Below are 14,630 nucleotides of genomic sequence, written 5' to 3' on the forward strand. Positions count from 1 at the left end.
ACGTGGGAGAAGAGGCAGTCGCCATGGCAACGCGGGACAGGCCTGGCGGAGAGGAAGTTGAGAGTTTCTCTGACGTCCACGATGAGAAGCGTTGAAGCTGTCGTTTCATGTGTGTTTCTCAGTCCTGTGAAACCCCACTATCCATGAGATTGTACTATACATTTTCACCCCCCCCCCCCGTGCTAAGATGTAAAGTAACACAATTTGTACACTGGATTTATTTCCCCAATTTCGTGCCTTCCACTTCCCCAGGCCTAAAATCCCTAAAGGCACCAAATCTTGTCTGATCTTGGAAACTAAGCAGGATCAGTTCTGGTGAGTCCATAAAATGTCTCCTGGTGTAGACTATTGCAGAGGAAGGAACTGGCAAAACAACCTCTTGACTATTACCTCAGCAAACCCTATGAAATTTATGAGGTCACCATAAGTCGACAGGCAACGTTAAAGCATGCATGCACATAGTGTAAGACTTATTATTATTATTATTATAACTTTATTTGTACCCCGCTAGCATCTCCCAAGGGATTTGATGCGGCTTACAACAGGCCGAAGCCCACACAATACAACAATACAGTACCTAGCAAATAAACAGTTAAGCAAAAAACAATAACAATAGCAGTACAACAAGACATTATTAAAACTGAGCCGGCCAGAGTAGGGGTACAGGGTTAAAAGTGCTGATGTGTTGGAGGAATATGGGGTTATAATATAAGTGTGGTGTGCGGTGTGCGGTGATCTTGGTTCTGACTAAAGTGCTTCTGGGATTTGGTACTGGGGTTCCTAGTCTGAAAAGGCACATTGGAACAGCCAGGTTTTCAAATTCCCTCTGAAGACTGCCAATGTAGGGGCTTGTCTGAGGTCTTTCGGGAGGGCATTCCAGAGGCGGGGGGCCACCACAGAGAAGGCCCTGTCTCGCGTCCCCACCAAACAGGCTTGTGATGCGGGCGGGATCACGAGCAGGGTCTCTCCAGATGACCGGAGTGAACGTGTGGGTTCGTAGACAACGATACGGTCACGCAGGTAGGGTGGTCCCAAACTGTTCAGGGCTTTGTAGGTAAGCACCTGCACCTTAAATTGGGCTCGGAAAATAAACGGCAGCCAGTGGAGCTCCTTAAACAGAAGGGTTGACTTCTCTCTGTAGTGGGCCCCCGTTAACATCCTGGCTGCTGCCTGTTGGACCAACTGGAGTTTCCGAGCCGTTTTCAAGGGCAGCCCCACGTAGAGCGCATTGCAGTAATCCAGTCTGGAGGTGACTAAGGCGTGGACCACCCCGGCCAGATCAGCCTTAGCGAGGTACGGTCGTAGCTGGCGCACAAGTCTCAGTTGTGCAAAAGCCCTCCCGGCCACTGCCGACGCCTGAGCCTCAAGCGTGAGCGATGAATCCAGGAGGACTCCCAAGCTACGGACCTGTGGTTTCAGGGGGAGTGCAACCCCGTGCAACACAGGTTGCCACCCTATACCCTGGCAGAAATATTAAAAATTAACTGGGTATTTTTGATCACAAAAGTGAGTCAAGCACTGAAAAAGTAGGCCGAAGCCTGTTAGAGGCAGTGGGCCAAAGCTAGTGTCATCCTGAAGAGAGTGAGCAGGCCAAGGCCTGTTAAGAGTTAGAGTTTGGCCCACTGTTAAGAGTCAGTCACTTATCCACTTAAGCCTCAGACCTCCTTTACAAGCTGCATCCTCTTCTCAAGACCTCTCTATCAGCAGGCACCAGCCAATTTCTCTGCAATGCTAGAAATACAGCTTAATGGTGTCACATTAGAAAACATTGACAATTTCCACTACCTTCGCAGCCACCTCACCACAAAAGTCAACACTGAAATACAACACTGTTCCACAAGAGAGTCAAAATGTGGCTTTGTGTCCAAGCCTTTAGAGAACTTGTGCAATAGATAAACTTGGAACAATGTGCAATGACCATTGGAGCAGCCCAGATTACACTCATGGATTATGTGTTTAACTCTGAATGTATTGTTTTAAAATGTTTTAATTGTATTTTAAAATTCTATTTTATTTATTTAAGTGTACATTGTGTTTTAAGGCATCAAATCATTAGCTGTATGTAAAGCCTCCTTGAGCCCCCTCGGGGGTGAGAAATGTCGCAAATAAATAAATGGACCCACTGCCAAAACTCTACACTTGAAAGACAACTATATTTGGCCACAAGTGATAGCCTATGATGATGATTTGTCCCATTGAAAATAATAGGAATTAATTGTGCTTTCACATATCCATGCAAAGCCCAAAAAGTAACTTCTTCGGTTACTTGTTTCATGATAATAAAGTATACACAGTTCATGGCACAGGCTATCTAAAGGCTATACTGATAAATTAAATACCCTATTTTGGGCTATTTGAAGGCTTGAGCACTAAGGATGTTTCTATACTCTAGAATTAATGCACTTTGACATCACTTAAGCTGCCATGGCTCAATGATATTGAATTTGAGTTGCAGGTTCTCTGTGTGAAGTCTGAATAATTGAGCAAACCACCTTTTGAGTATCCTTTGCCAAAGAATACCCTCTGAAATTCATGGGGTTGCCATAAGTTGACAGGTGACTTGAAATCATGTACATGTCATCATACATCTATTTTGTTTCGTATGCTGATGACAGTAGAAACTGAAATATAGTAAATTGGATGCATGCAACCATTTTTGTTATAACCCATTTTCACTTTAGTCATGACAGTCAATAAAAACTCTACTCCCTGATTTTTTTCCAGTCTCCAGATTTCTAGTATTACTGTAACTTAAAACTTCAGTTGAAAGTGTAAAAATAGAGTGTAGACAACTAGGAAAAAGGGCAGGTGTGCTGTCGCATGCTGGACCTGTGCATCAGACTGTACACAGCACATAAATTTTGTGTGCCCAATGGGACGCCGGGGCTGCCTCAGATTAAAGGCCTTTGGATTTCCTTAAAACACAGTCTTTAGAATACTTAAAGGTTCAACAAAGTTCTTTATTAATGAAAACAAACAGGTACTTTAAGGCTTTCTTAACAGTCTATTGGCTCTTTCAATCTTGTCCACAGGGAACAGGCACTATTTTCTTAACTGTAACTAATGGGGAAATCCTTAACTTCTAATCTGGGCAGTCTGCCTCTGTTGGCGTGGAGCCCCTACACCCGGTACCAACTGCTTCTGGCTTCCGTGAGAGACCCTTACCAAGCAGAGCTTTGTAGACTTCCAGGGGGAAAGAACTCAGGTTTCCGTGATGGCTGAATGAAGTCCTTCAGCAAAGGAGCTGTAAGGCTGTATGATCCTCGGCCAAGCTGTGAGCCTGTATCTCCCCGGCCAAGCTGTATAAGACGAAGCTTTCTACAGGAGCTCTTGGTATTATGTCCTGCATGGAAAGCTGCTCTGTGTGGACTGAACCCAAAAAAGGCTCCTATTCCCTCCAAAACCCCAAAAAGGGGGCGGGACCAGGGAACCTAACTATAATTGACACATGGCTTGCCCTATGATTGCAGCCTAAAGAAGCCACCTTTCTGCAGAGTCCCTGAAACTCAGGACTGGAACAACCATTCAATGCAAAGCAAAAAAAATTGGAGCTCCTGGTACAGCTGTACCTGCACAGCAGGCAAAGCTACAAAATGCAAACACAGTAAATATAAGTTCTAAGAATGAAAAAAATTCACTGTTTTGCTGTCTGCAATCCTAGAAATTTTGAATTTATTAAAGCATTGGAGTCAAGAGTCAAAGGTGGGGCATACCTTTGTCCACCAGGCTTCTCCGTACAGTACCAGTCGAGACCTGGAGGGCGGGGAGGCGGAGTTGCGGTTGTCTATAAGAATTCCATTCCCCTGACCAGAGGCCCCATCCCGCAGTCAACTAATTTTGAATGTGTCTACCTGAAGGTGGGTGACCGGGACAGAATAGGGATTCTGTTAGTGTACCGCCCACCTCGCTGCACTACGGTCTCCCTACCTGAGCTAGCAGGGGTGGTCTCGGGCCTGGCATTGGAGTCCCAACGGCTCCTTGTGCTGGGGGACTTCAATGTACATGCTGAGACTACCCTAGTAGGAGCGGCTCAGGACTTCATGTCTTCCATGGCAACCATGGGGCTGTCCCAACAGATATCTGGCCCCACTCACAGTGCTGGACACACATTGGACTTGGTTTTCTGTCAGGGATGGGAGCAGAGTGGCGGTGTTGAGGAGTTATCCATCTCTCCGTTGCCATGGACCGACCACTATCTGGTCAGCTTTAGACTTACTGCACCTCCCAACCTCTGCAGAGGTGGGGGACCCATTAAGTTGGTCCGCCCCAGGAGGCTTATGGATCCGAATGGATTCCTGACGGCTCTTGGGGATTTTCCCGCTTCTTTGGTTGGTGATCCTGTTGATGCCCTGGTGTCTCACTGGAATAGGGAGATGACTAGGGCAATAGACACGATTGCTCCGGAACGTCCCCTCTCAAGTAGCCGAGCTAAACCAGCTCCTTGGTTCACCGAGGAGCTGGCAGCAATGAAGCGAAGGAAGAGGAGACTAGAGCGCGTGTGGCGTTCGGACCCGAGCGAGTCAAATCGAACACGGTATGTCGCCCTTCTCAGGGCATATGCCGTGGCAATAAAGGCGGCAAAGAAATCTTTCTTTGCGGCCAATATTGCGTCCGCAAAGAACCGTCCGGCTGAGCTGTTTCGAGTTGTCAGAGGTCTATTAAATCCCACCAAGTCGGATGGGAACCCTGACAACTCGACGGCCCGCTGTGAAGCTTTTGCTCGGTTCTTTGCGGACAAAGTCGCTTCGATCCGTTCTGACCTGGACACCATGTTAACGGCAGTCTCAGAGGATGTAACACGAGCATCTGCTTATCCGATTTCGTTGGATTCATTTCAATTGGTGAAACCTGAGGATGTGGACAAGATGCTTGGAGGAATGAGGGCTACCACATGCATCCTAGACCCCTGCCCATCCTGGCTTCTAAAGGAGGCCAGAGGGGGATTGGCCGAGTGGGTGGAGGTGGTGGTTAATGCCTCCCTTCGGGAAGGCAAAATTCCAGCCAGCTTAAAACAAGCTGTGATAAAACCGCTGTTGAAGAAACCATCACTGGATCCCACTCAATTCGTCAACTTTCGGCCTGTTTCCAATCTTCCCTTCTTGGGCAAAGTCCTGGAACGTGTGGTGGCCTCACAACTCCAGGTATTCTTGGTAGACACTGATTATCTAGATCCGGCACAGTCTGGTTTCAGGCCGGGACATGGTACCGAGACAGCCTTGGTCGCCTTAGTGGATGATCTGCGCAGGGAGCTAGACAGGGGGAGTGTGTCCCTGTTAGTTCTGCTGGACCTCTCAGCGGCCTTCGATACCGTCGACCACGGTATCCTTCTGAGACGCCTCGCGGGAATGGGCCTTGGTGGCACTGCTCTGCAGTGGCTCAGGTCCTTCCTAGAGGATCGTACTCAGAAGGTGTTGCTGGGGGACAACTGCTCTACCCCACAACCATTGACTTGTGGGGTCCCGCAGGGCTCAATATTGTCCCCCATGTTATTTAACATCTACATGAAGCCGTTGGGAGAAATCATCCGGAGTTTCGGGGTGCGGTGTTATCTGTACGCAGATGACGTCCAACTCTGTCACTCCTTCCCACCTACTACTAAGGAGGCTGTTCAGGTCCTGAACCGTTGCTTGGCCGCTGTATCGGACTGGATGAGGGCGAACAAATTGAAATTGAATCCAGATAAGACAGAGGCACTCCTGGTCAGTCGGAAGGCCGAACAGGGTATAGGGTTACAGCCTGTGTTGGACGGGGTTACACTCCCCCTGAAGACGCAGGTTCGCAGCTTGGGTGTGATCCTGGACTCCTCGCTAAGCTTGGAACCCCAGGTTTCGGCGGTGTCCAGGGGAGCATTTGCACAACTCAAACTTGTGCGCCAGCTGCGCCCGTACCTTGGGAAGTCGGACTTGGCCACGGTGGTCCACGCTCTGGTCACATCCCGGATTGATTACTGCAATGCGCTCTACGTGGGGTTGCCCTTGAAGACAGCCCGGAAGCTTCAGATGGTCCAGCGCTCGGCAGCCAGGTTGCTAACTGGAGCGGCACTCAGGGAGCACACCACTCCTCTGTTGAGCCAGCTCCACTGGCTGCCAATCCGCTACCGGGCTCAATTCAAGGTGCTGGCCTTAGCCTATAAAGCCCTAAACGGTTCTGGCCCCGCTTACCTCTCCGAACGCATTTCCGCCTACGAACTGACTAGAACATTAAGATCATCTGGGGAGGCCCTGCTCTCGATCCCGCCTGCGTCACAGGTACGCTTGGCGGGGACGAGAGACAGGGCCTTCTCAGTGGTGGCCCCTCGGCTATGGAATGCCTTGCCAGCTGACATCAGGCAGGCACCTTCGTTGCTGGCGTTTCGGAGAATGGTCAAGACCTGGCTTTACGAACAAGCGTTCGGCTAAGCAATGCAACTAACTAAGGAAGACGGTAACTGAACATAGGAACGGCACAATGACTATGAGAATGGATCTGACTTTAACGGAGGCGCTATATATGTTGTTTGTCGATTTGTCTGTCTATGTTAATTGTTGTGGAGCGACGTTGTCGTCCCGGTTGTTGTATTGCCGTTTTTAATTGCACTGTAAATCGCATTGAGTCGCCTGTCAAGGGCTGAAATATGCGGTATAAAAGTGAAGCAAATAAATAAATAAATAAATAAATACCAACTACACAATCCTGGCTGGAGCCAAGTGTGGGCAAAGCCAGAGCCCTACAAAGCCAGCACTGCATTTTTCTCCATAGCGCCTTCGCCATCTAGTGGACTGTTGGGAGAAGAACAGAGCACTCTTGCTCAATGTCAGAAGAGATCTTTTACAATTAAACCCATCAAGGCCTATATGAATGTGTATTGAGCGCACAATAGTTCTCACCACACCTCTCTGTGCTACTACTTAGCCCAGACCTCGTAGGATATCCCTAGATAAAGGAACAAAAAACTTTGTTGCATTTGTATCCAATTGATCAGAAACCAATTATAACCAAATTCAGAAATGAGGTTGTCAGAAATGAGCATGCACAGTCTTAAAATGAGATAGGAACAGGATAATATTGACATATTAGGAAAGCCCCTACTTTAGAAACCTTCCAAAAGAGTCTCAAGATCTGGCTCTGCCATTGCGCTTTCGGAGAGTAGTCACATCATTTTATGCGATTGCTCCATCAACGTTCTTGTCCCAGGAGTTCTCTCCCCCCCCCCCCCCCTTGTATGAAGGTTTGTTTGTTTCTCTGTCTCTCTTTGAGTTCTCCCTTACAAATAGTTCTGCTCCTTTATCTCACCCTGAGTTTTTAAATCATTTTATGTACATGCGGCCCGCTCTCTGTCATTATGTTTGGTTTCTATGTTTTGTGTATATTGTTTATATGCTTTGATGTTTTATACTTTATTATGTTGTTGTTTATTTTACTGCAATTTGTATTTTTGTATTGTAATTTGTTGTTAGGGCTTGGCCCCATGTAAGCAGCTCCGAGTCCCCGTTGGGGGAGATGGTGGTGGGGTATAAATAAAGTTGATGATGATGATGATGATTATATAGAATATCAGGAAGAAGAATTGGGAATATATGTATAGACAAGAAATTACCACATTGTCAAAGGCTTTCATGGCCAGAAACACTGGGGTGTTGTGTGATTTCTGGGCTGTATGGCTGTGTTCTAGCAGCATTTTCTCCTGATGTTTCACCTGCATCTCTCGCTGGCATCTTCAGAAGATCTTGTAGTAGTAAAGCAAGTAGAGTATATATATATATATCTGTGGAATGTCCAGGGTGGGAGAAACAAAATCATTATCTGTTAAACAGGTATAAAAGGTGCAATTAGCAAGCTAGATTTCTGTGTGCTGAGCATATCTAGGTGGATCCCATACTGCTCCCAGGATGCACAATTCCAATTCAGCATCACCGTTCATGCCCTATCAGGCTGTTTTCAGACTGTAGTTTTTATGGAAAATATTTTGCATTTGTTCACTGATACACTATTATTATTTTACCACACTAATATAACCAAAATGATTCCAGATGATTTCTCACAACAGTTTTATGTAGCTTTTACACAATAGCATTGGATATAGAATGGCATCTTGTGGCATAAGCTGGAAACTACCTGAAAGATAGGACTATAACCATGGACTCACAGTTGCTCTGATTCTCAAACTCATCAGGCATGTAAGAAGGATTCCATGGTCAATGCTGGTGCTTGAACACGCTCTTCCATCAATTCTCAGAAAAAGATCATCCAGTCAGGTGACCATTGCAATCTGAACTCTGTTTCCTTCTCTCCAAGCAGTTTGAAATGGGTCAAGGAAATATGGATCATCATAGACTTCCTAGAATTGCAAGATGACTGTCCTCTCAACAGGGCCGTAGCCAGAAAAAAAATTCGGGAGGGGTTGAAATTTTCGGGGGGGGGGGGGTGTGTGAAAATTTCACGGGGGGGGGGGGGGGTTGAAACCTGCCTCCTTGCTCACGCTGAATCAAAGAGCACAGCAGGGGGCAGAGCAGCCTTCAGTAGCCTGCAGCTCTGCCCCTGTCAACCACCTCCACCAAGTCTGGCCTCCTTAATGAGAGCATTCAACACACACATCCCCAACTTGGTTGCTTCACTACATCGGCTATTGCTGCAAGTAATGACAGTGTGAATAAATTGTCAATATTTGCCTGAGATAGTGCTTGCAGTTCTGGAGGGACAACTTCTAGCACAACACCACAAATATGATATCATAGCCATCACTGAAACCTGGTGGGATGACTCCTATCGCTGGAATGTAGATATCGAGGGGTATAACCTCTTTCACAGAAACCGAACAAAGGGGAGAGGAGGCAGAGTAGCCTTATATGTCAAAAACTCTTATGCTGCAGAAGAAATTCAAGACAGCAATCTGGGAAACCAGCTTGAAATCATCTGGATAAGAATCAAGGGAACTGGGACTCAAAAAGATGTCGTTGTAGGCGTCTACTACAGACCCCCAAGCCAGGAGGAAGATCTTGATGAAGTCTTCTGCCAACAGTTGACCAAACAGGCACAGAAAAGAGATGTAGTAGTCATGGGCGATTTCAACTATCCCGATATTTGCTGGAAAACAAACTCGGCCAAGAGTACAAGGTCCAACAAATTCCTCGCTTGCCTTGCAGACAATTTCATGGTCCAGAAGGTAGAAGAGGCAACAAGGGGATTGGCTACTCTTGATCTCATCCTAACAAATGCGGAGGACCTGATCGATGCGGTCGAAGTGGTAGGATCCTTAGGGGCAAGTGACCATGTGCTCCTGCAATTTGAGGTACAAAGGAAGGCCGAAACTAAGACAAGTCAAACCCGCATTTTGGACTTTAGGAGAGCTGATTTCCAAAAAATGAAGGAAACGCTGAGCAGCATTCCGTGGACACAGATACTAAAAGACAAGGGAGCTACGGATGGATGGGAATTTCTCAAGAGTGAAATACTCAAAGCGCAATTGCAAACCGTGCCAACAAAGAGAAAAAATAGGACAAGTGCAAAGAAGCCAGAATGGATGTCCAAAGAACTTCTAACTGTGCTAAGACACAAAAGAGACATGCACAAGAAGTGGAAAAAGGGAGAAATCACCAAAGAAGAATTCAAACAAATAGCCAACACCTGTAGGGAAAAGGTCCGCAAAGCTAAAGCAAAAAACGAGCTCAGACTTGCCAGGGACATTAAAAACAATAAAAAGGGCTTCTATTCTTATGTCGGTAGAAAAAGGAAAAACAAGGAGGCGATAGGACCTCTTCGAGGAGAAGATGGGGCAATGCTGACAGGGGATAGGGAAAAGGCAGAACTACTTAATGCCTTCTTTGCCTCGGTCTTCTCACAAAAAGAGAGTCTTCAACCTCAGCAAGAGGGAGTGGATGAGGGATTGGAGGACATCCAACCCCAAATTGGGAAAGAAGTCGTCCAGGAATACCTGGCCGCTCTTAATGAGTTCAAGTCCCCAGGGCCAGATCAACTACACCCCAGAGTATTGAAGGAACTAGCGGAAGTCATTTCGGAACCATTGGCAACCATCTTTGAGAGTTCTTGGAGAACGGGAGAAGTTCCAGCAGATTGGAGGAGGGCCAATGTGGTCCCAATCTTCAAGAAGGGAAAAAAGGATGACCCAAACAACTACCGTCGTCAGCCTCACGTCGATACCGGGCAAGATTCTGGAAAAGATTGTTAAGGAAGCGGTCTGCAAACACTTAGAAACAAATGCAGTCATCGCTAATAGTCAACATGGATTTATCAAAAACAAGTCATGCCAGACTAATCTGATCTCTTTCTTCGATAGAGCTACAAGCTGGGTAGATGCGGGGAATGCCATGGATGTAGCATACCTGGATTTCAGTAAGGCCTTCGACAAGGTCCCCCATGACCTTCTGGCAAGGAAACTAGTCCAATGTGGGCTAGGCAAAACTACGGTGAGGTGGATCTGTAATTGGTTAAGTGGACGAACACAGAGAGTGCTCACTAATGCTTCCTCTTCATCTTGGAAAGAAGTGACGAGCAGAGTGCTGCAGGGTTCCGTCCTGGGCCCGGTCCTGTTCAACATCTTTATTAATGACTTAGATGAAGGGCTAGAAGGCATGATCATCAAGTTTGCAGACGACACCAAATTGGGAGGGATAGCCAATAGTCCAGAGGACAGGAGCAGAATTATAAACGATCTTGACAGATTAGAGAGATGGGCCAAAACTAACAAAATGAAGTTCAACAGTGACAAATGCAAGATACTCCACTTTGGCAGAAAAAATGAAATGCAAAGATACAGAATGGGGGACGCCTGGCTCGAGAGCAGTACGTGTGAAAAAGATCTTGGAGTCCTCGTGGACAACAAGTTAAACATGAGCCAACAATGTGATGTGGCGGCAAAAAAAGCCAATGGGATTTTGGCCTCCATCAATACGAGCATAGTGTCTAGATCTAAGGAAGTAATGCTACCCCTCTATTCTGCTTTGGTTAGACCACATCTGGAATATTGTGTCCAATTCTGGGCACCACAATTCAAGAGAGATATTGACAAGCTGGAATGTGTCCAGAGGAGGGCGACTAAAATGATCAAGGGTCTGGAGAACAAGCCCTATGAGGAGCGGCTTAGGGAACTGGGCATGTTTAGCCTGAAGAAGAGAAGGCTGAGAGGAGATATGATAGCCATGTATAAATATGTGAGAGGAAGCCACAGGGAGGAGGGAGCAAGCTTGTTTTCTGCTTCCTTGGAGACTAGGACGCGGAACAATGGCTTCAAACTACAAGAGAGGAGATTCCATCTGAACATTAGGAAGAACTTCCTGACTGTGAGAGCCGTTCAGCAGTGGAACTCTCTGCCCCGGAGTGTGGTGGAGGCTCCTTCTTTGGAAGCTTTTAAGCAGAGGCTGGATGGCTATCTGTCAGGGGTGATTTGAATGCAATATTCCTGCTTCTTGGCAGGGGGTTGGACTGGATGGCCCATGAGGTCTCTTCCAACTCTTTGATTCTATGATTCTATGATTCTATGACTCTTAATTCTTTGCATCTCATAGACTTAGCATGGGGATTTGGTTAACCAAATAAAATTCACGAGTAAAACGGGTTTTTTAAAAAAAATCTGAAACATTTCGGGGGGGGGGGTTGAACCCCTAAAACCACCCCCTCGCTACAGGCCTGCCTCTCAACCACCTTGCCAAGAAAAGGAAATTTGATACTGCTCTATCATTTTTAAAATCTAGGAAGGGTTTTCTAAGAAAGGATTGTACCACTACTTTAAATTAGATGGAAAACTTTCCTTCAGAGAAATGCATTAATAAAATCTTGTAACAGAAATTGAATTATGTATCCTTCCTATATAATCAGAGAAGAAGAGCAGAGAATGAGAGAACAAATTGTCTTCCTTACTTATCCTAGCATAATGTCCACAGGTGTGATTCCAACTGAATGGATCCAGTGTGATCCTATGCATGGACCTACTGGACACCCCATTATCAACTACTGCCATAATGACAGCAACTAAATTGGTTCTTATCTGAGATATTTTATCTGTGAAGTATGATAGAGAACTGTTGGAGGCTCTAGTTCAGCTAGATGCAAATTCACAAATACAATACATTCTGAGGTTTTCTTTGCTGCACATATTGCCACTTTCTAAGAATTGTGTTCCCTATATCATGTTATGTCAAATATAATTTGAGTTTTCTACCACCTGTGCTCCAATAATCATCCTTGTTTCAGTTCCCTGAGGTCCTCTGTATACCAAGGCACCTATTTAGTAATGGACCAGAGAGACTTTGAGCACTATCATATCAGTAACCCTAGTCAGGTCTTGATCCCATAAATTGACCAGAGCTTCACAGGCTCATTAGTAGACCCTTTTAATAGGCCCATCACCATTTAGGAACTGAATAATCATGATACTAACTCTGAACAGAAAATGATCTGTCCATAACAATACAGAGGTATAATCTCCACCCATTCATCCCTATGCTCAGAGTTTAAAATAGCACGAAGAGTGTGACTTGTTGAATGTGTGCACCCAAAGACTAGTTGGGATAGGCCCTTTGTTGTCATAGATGTCACGAACTTCTGAGCTGCACCCTGTAAACTTGTCTCAAATAGAATGTTGAAGTTGGCCAAACCAAATGTCTGGGTAACTCCTACGCCGACTCCAAACCCATTTCCATAAACTTGGCTAGACAGTCCCAGTCAATGGAGTGATAATTACACTATGAGAATCCTCAGTCTGTCCCTGCTGTTTAGACTCAGATATACATACTCATTGTGTTTGACTCTCCTGAAGATCTCTCCTGAAGATATTAGGGCCCGGGCAGGTGTGTACAAGGGGATATGGTCGGCCAAACAGCCTTTGATCGCTTTAACCTCCCTGTGCCTGACTACTTTGTTGTTGTGCGTCTTCATGTTGTTTCCAACTTACGGTGACCCTAAGGGAAATTATCATGAGGTTTTATTATAAGATTTGTTTATATAGGGTTGAGAGTGTGTGACTTGCCCAAGGCCACTTGGTGGATTAATGTGGCTGAGTGGGAATTCAGTTTGTAGTCTCCCAGTGTCCTAGTCCAACACTGTAAACACTATACCATGCTGGTTTCAAACTATGTAAATATTGTTTATAATGAAGCATCCAAAGAAGTGAATTTATATCCACAAACATTCACACACAAAATAAAAACCAATTCATCTTAAAGGTACTTGCATATTTTTTCTCCTTCTCACCCTCTCTTTTTTAAAAAATTCAGCAGGAAACTAAGAGTTTCTTCTTTGAAAGATACACCACTTTCCAGTTTGCCTCCAAAATGCTGATCTTAATGTATGAAACTTTAAACAATTCGGGACCAGGATAACTGAAAGATAATTTCCCTTAGGGCCACCATTCTTTTGGAGGAGAATTTTCTGCCCATAAAAATATCTACACACAGAAGGATTTTTCTCATGTAGAAACTGCTGTTTCCTGCACATAAAATACTGTAATCCGGGATTTTATATGCACAAAATGCACATGTGATTGAACTATGCATTTTGACACACCAGTGTTTTAAGTACTTTCTATAAAGAGCTATATAAAATCACCAACTGTATACAGGAATTCATCAGTTAGCAAAGCCTTGGACAAAGCAGTTCTTTTTTATTTTTTTATACCTGCCCAGTCACCTTTTCCCTCTTCATCCCCTGCTTATCTATACAATTTATCTGTACAGTTTTGGGAGTATGATGAAGGGGGCTGGAGAACACAGACTTCCAGTATTACTGTAGTGTGGCTGCAGTAAACAGTGCAATAAAGCTTGCACTTAGAAGCACCAAGGTTACTTCCGCTGACCCTACTGTAGTTTATGCTGTCCTACAAAAGGCAAGGTAAATTGCAGCTGCCTCCAGAATCCCTTACTAAGCACGTGCATATCAAAACAGAGAGGAAAGGAGAAAGCAAACAGGTCTAAATCACAAGCAACCCCTCAGCTTGCCAAAGAGGCATAAATTTATATATCTGTTGAATATCCAGGCTGGGAGAAAGAACTCTTGTCTGTTGGAGCTAGGTGTGAATGTTTCAATTATCCACCTTGATTAGAATTTGATGGCCTGACAGTATTTAGGTGTCCAATTCAATTTAGCTGTCCAATCCAATTTTCCTAGTTTCCAACAGACCTCACAACCTCTGAGGATGTCTGCCATAGACACAGGCAAAACATCAGGAGAGAATGCTTCTAGAGCATGGCCATATAGCCCAAAAAACCTACAACAACCCAATGTCGATGATGTTTGCTGATTTAGAGTAAAGTTGTAAAAACTTTCAGAGTTAAAAATGTTTGTGGAAGAAATGTAAATTCTCAATATGCTGTTAACTTCAACCTGTAGGTGGTGCCAGCGTCATTCCAAAGTTTTAAATGGCAGGTAAAGGAAACCTTTGTGGCAAGCTCGTTTGATTGATCTAATGTTTCTGGGTTATTCATAGGAAGACCAAGACAGAGGTTTTGGTGCTGTTGTATGTAGCTTGAGGAAGATGGCAGCCCAGTATGTCTTAGCTGTGTAAAAAGAAAAGGCAAGTTCCATGTTAAGCATAACTATAAAGGAGCCCCAAATAAAACAACCAAGATCGTGGTGTCATTACAAGCACATCTGGAATATGTTTCTTGAGTCTGTCCACAACAACTAAAAAAAAACACTCT

Source organism: Anolis sagrei, chromosome 1 (genome assembly GCF_037176765.1).
Source record: "Anolis sagrei isolate rAnoSag1 chromosome 1, rAnoSag1.mat, whole genome shotgun sequence".
NCBI lineage: Eukaryota > Metazoa > Chordata > Lepidosauria > Squamata > Dactyloidae > Anolis > Anolis sagrei.